This window comes from Asparagus officinalis, chromosome 10 (genome assembly GCF_001876935.1).
Source record: "Asparagus officinalis chromosome 10, Aspof.V1, whole genome shotgun sequence".
Taxonomy (NCBI): domain Eukaryota; kingdom Viridiplantae; phylum Streptophyta; class Magnoliopsida; order Asparagales; family Asparagaceae; genus Asparagus; species Asparagus officinalis.
The window spans coordinates 46,602,105-46,606,800 of NC_033803.1; the positions used below are offsets into that span (position 1 = coordinate 46,602,105).

General features: G+C 32.7%; 1 long non-coding RNA gene across 1 annotated transcript; it reads left to right on the forward strand.

Annotated features, from left to right (window-relative positions):
- On the forward strand, positions 221-3,529 carry LOC109826314. The gene is made up of 3 exons (XR_002243273.1): positions 221-427; positions 2,045-2,139; positions 3,157-3,529. It is a non-coding gene; the product is annotated as an uncharacterized LOC109826314 (long non-coding RNA).

The window sequence follows — 4,696 nt, forward strand, 5'->3', positions numbered from 1 at the left end:
CTCCTTTTTCCTCTCGAAGCAAAACGAAGACTTCTAAACCGCCGTCGACTCTCAAGTCCCGCCCTCGTGAGGCTCCAAATTTCTCTTTTTCCTTTTATTTTTGACATAAAATTTCAACCTTTTTTTCCTAACAATTCGATTTTCTTCTGAATCCAGGAGTAAAGATGCAGAACAAAGAAGGAACCGTCATCGATATCTACATCCCAAGAAAATGGCATGAATATAACATTCTTTGATTGATTTCTTTTGATTTAGGGTTTCATTTGTTGATTATTTTTTTCTGATTTTACTCAGTTCGGCGACGAATCGGTTGATTACTGCAAAGGATCATGCTGCGGTCCAACCTAACATTGGGTACATAGATGAGAACGAGATTTACATTGGCTAGTTCTCCACTTTTGCGCTCTCTGTTTTCATTAGAGCTCAGGTATTTTTTTGATTGATTTTAGAGCAATTTTTGGCTAATTTTATTAGAAATGTCATTTAAATTTATGTTTTTGTTGCCACTAAACTCTTGCTCATGGTATAATCTTAACAAAAGTTTGTGCTAGTGAGATTGTTGATAATAATTGTATGTATTATTTAGAATGCTGAATTATTTCATTGGCCTTTTTATTCTAGTGGTAATTAATGAAATAAACCCGCAACGTCTTCACTTTTAAATATCATATCACCAAATTAAGGAGATTTTTTTGAGGTTGAGATTGTTAGTCATACATTATAGAAATTTCTCGTGACCTTAAATCATGTCTAAAATGTTGTAGTTATATCTTACGTGTAGAAAGGCATTTATTGATTGTATGCACCAGTCAAGTTATGGCTTAGTCTTTATAAAAACCAGATGTATGTTTTGGTGGAGAATTTTTGGGGTAATTTAGATAGTGCATGAAATGTGATGATTGAACTGTAAATTGCCCTTCCTAAGCTTGAGTAAGCGTAAAGCATATCCTACCACCAGTTTAACTCATGTAATCAAGTCATTGTCCTCCTTATTTAGCTACTTTAACTTGTTATACGCCTAGTAAATGATCTTGTACTCCTCTTGTAGCTACTTTATTTTTTTAACATGTTTTGTGTGTTTATTGTATATTATCCATTTGTACTCGTGATTCTACCAAGCAGTATAACTTCTTTTTAAGTTTTGTTATATCTTTTGGTAAAGTAATTTGATTCAAGTTCTTAAGATACGGTGCATTATGCTTGTTTTCAATCTGACCTTATTGGTTTTCTCAAGTTTTAGTCTTTGAGGATATTGAGAGAAAATACATAATATTCTTTTATAGCCTTGATTTTACATTGGAAAAAGCTGTCTGCATTGTTTTTCATTCTATTAGAACTTTCAGGAGGCACATCGTTCTCTAGGTTTCTATTCTAGTCGAATATCCCAATTTGATTACTAACGAAAGGGTTAGCACATATCGAAGGCTTAGAGTTGGAATTGTGAAACCTCCTTTGAGCTCAAAACCTGTGCAAGATTCTGTCACTTGACCACCTTCTTTACCAAAGGCCTCACAGATTGCTAAGGACGTTTGAAGATGTCGTAAATTGCATTCCTCTGTAAGAATTTATTGATATATGTCATGTGTTTTTTTAAATGTTTTCATAAGGTTTTTGAAGTTCTATGCCATTGTAAACATATTCCATTTTTGTTTCTTATTTCAGGCACCATATAACTTCTGCTAACTAGTTTAGACCTGCAGTTAAAATCCATTTTAAGTTTAGAGTTCTAGCTGTTGATATTAGCCAATTCGATGAGGTGTCTATTAAAGTTACAAATGAAGCAAAAATGAAAGTAAAATAGTTAAGACTTTTAAAATCAAGATATTAAATATAAAGTCCATTCTTATATACAGGTTATTTCAAAAATTTGATGTTTTTACTCAACTTTTTTGATTTTATAACCTAAATTTGTTTGCTCTGTTGAAGTCCCCCCTGTATACGGAAGTAAATCCAGTCACAGTCATATATGTATTCATCTATATCACAGACTTGTTAACTATACTCCTTTCCTGACTAAAGTGTTGTTCACTAAATTCTTTCACAGATCGGATATCAAACTGGAAGAATGTTGTAGTTGCTTATGAGCTAGTTTGGGCTATTAGAACTGGCAAGGTCGCAACCCCGGCTCAGGCCCAGGAAGTAAGTCCTACAGGAAATTATACTTGCTTGCTTATTGTTCTCTTCAAACTTATTAATATTTTGCTGAATATGCAAAGGTATTGTGCCAACAAGAGCCGACAATTCTGCAAGATTATGCTTGACAAGTTGTATGCTCACACCTAATTCATAGTATCAGGCTTAGCCATTGTTATATCTAACTCATGCTATACGGTCAAGTTCCTTACTTAGATTAGCATGCTATCCGTTAAATGCATGCTTGTAATGGCTTCAAATGCAAGATATCATTTTATTAATTTGTATTATTTCCAAATAAAAATAATAGCTTTCTATAATGTCATTTCGTCTATCTATAGGTCAGAACTAATGTGTATTAAAATACATTTTCTCAGGTAATATCTATAATATCTATAATGCATGTCATCTTTCTTTACCTAATTACATTTTCAGCCGATGTAAAATGAGCACAATTGTATTAATAACAGTGACATCCCATCATTGCTCAATGACATTCTTTTTGAGTATGTTCAAGGGCAATCCTTTTGAGTTACTTTAAATTAACTAATCCCTTTGTTGAACTCCAGTCAAAATTTATGTTTTGAAAGCTTCATATCCCACTCTTCCCCTTCTCTCCCGTTCTCCTTCTGACCCACCCTTAAAACAATTTCTACATTCTACCAGAGTGTAGACTTGTACATGTTTTCTACTCCTGACCCAGCTAAGCGTTGTACATGTTTTCTCCTCCTGACCCAGCCAAGCACCCTGTATGATGCTGGCTGCTACAGTAAAATTTCCATGTTTTAAATTTCTAGTTTAAAACATGAATCATTTAGTGTTTTACTCATTGAGGAGACCTGTATTATTGTTTGCTACCGGTTACTACAGTAAACCGAATCATGTTTTAAATTGATTCATGTTTAAATTGCTTCATGTATTAAAGTGTTTGTTGTTGTTGGCTGCTACAATAAATCGAATATTAATTTGTTGAGGCTTAAATGTTCCGTTTTTCTTTTTCTAAGTCTCCATTATTTGTGGCAGGATGAAGGTTGTGAGGTGATGGATGGTGAAGGGAAGAATATATTGGATAGAATCAGTTGGAAGGAGACAAAGCATTGGGAAAGACTCGATGAAGGAAGAACTCATCTTGATAATTAATGGGCTCATCATGATTTTTATCATTCAAAGTTTAATTATTCATGGTTTATTGCTTTATTGTCATAGGTTTTTGAATAGGTTTTTATTTGTTAGATTTGCATTTCACTTAAGAGTTGTAGAATGTGGAGAAGTTGTGAACCTTGTAGATGGTCTAAACTCAAAGTTTTATAGTTGATTATTACTTCATTGAATTTATCGACAAAGCTTGTATCAAACACATATTATTTTTTAATTGATTAAGTTAATTTCTTATTTATGATGGTAATTATTTGTTTCATTTGAATGATATCATGTATTGAAATAAATAATTAGAAATAGATGAATATCATTGTTACAGCTAGATGTGAGAATAAGCAGTAATATTTTGATGAAAATATCTTTTTAATACCCTATAGCAACGGTTAGAATTTTGCTGATGTGGATATTTTTTTAAATAAATATTAAATCTTATAGTAATGATTGCCTTTTATTGTTAATAAACTATAGCAACCGTTAGGATTTGCTGATGTGGATTTTTTATTATTTTATAAAAATTAATCTAATAGCAACGGTTGTTATATTTGCAACGGGTTTAGATTGTTGTAATAAGCTAATTGCAACAGCCTTAATAGTAACAGATTATTTGCAACGGTTTTAACCGTTGTTAATGTATTAGAAACGGTCTATACCATTACTAATAAGCCTATAAGCAACGGTTAGAACCATTGCTATAAGGGGCTTTTGTAGTAGTGACCTCGTCTCTCACCACACACTCCTCTCGGTGTACAAGTGTATTACAAAGTGAACCTCATAATTTACACACAAATACAACTTTGGCTATTCTCTACAATGGACGAGAACTCAATTAAGCTCACACTAAATGTCACAATCCCACAACCCAAATTATACTATGAATGTAAATAAAATAAGCTCTATGTGGGTGTGTGTAACAATAAGATTTATTAAATCTAAACTCAATACAAAAACTAGATTTAATGAATAATAATCAAATAAATATGCAAATATAAAGCTAGATATGAGTTTAGAAAACTTCTCAATAAATCAAGAGAGAGAGGAAGAAGAGTTGGATGCTCAAACACCAATGGATGATCTTCCTCAAGCTCTTGTGAAATTATTTTCACAAAACAAACTCTCAAATACTTAAAAGCTTTTTAAACAAACTTAAACCAACCATAAACCCTTATTAAAACTTTTTTAAACTTGTTTAAAATACTCTCCTGGTTACTCTGGTAGTGGGGGGTTTGAGGGTATATACAGGAAGAGAAAAACAATAGCCAAATCCCCAAACAAAAGACCAAAAAGCCCAAAAAATCAGAAATCTAATTCTGTACAAAATATAGTCATTGGGCGATCGGCGGTCGACCATGGGAATTTCGCTGTCGACCGCGAGCAACTCCAGAAACTATTTTGGGCTCTAGATATT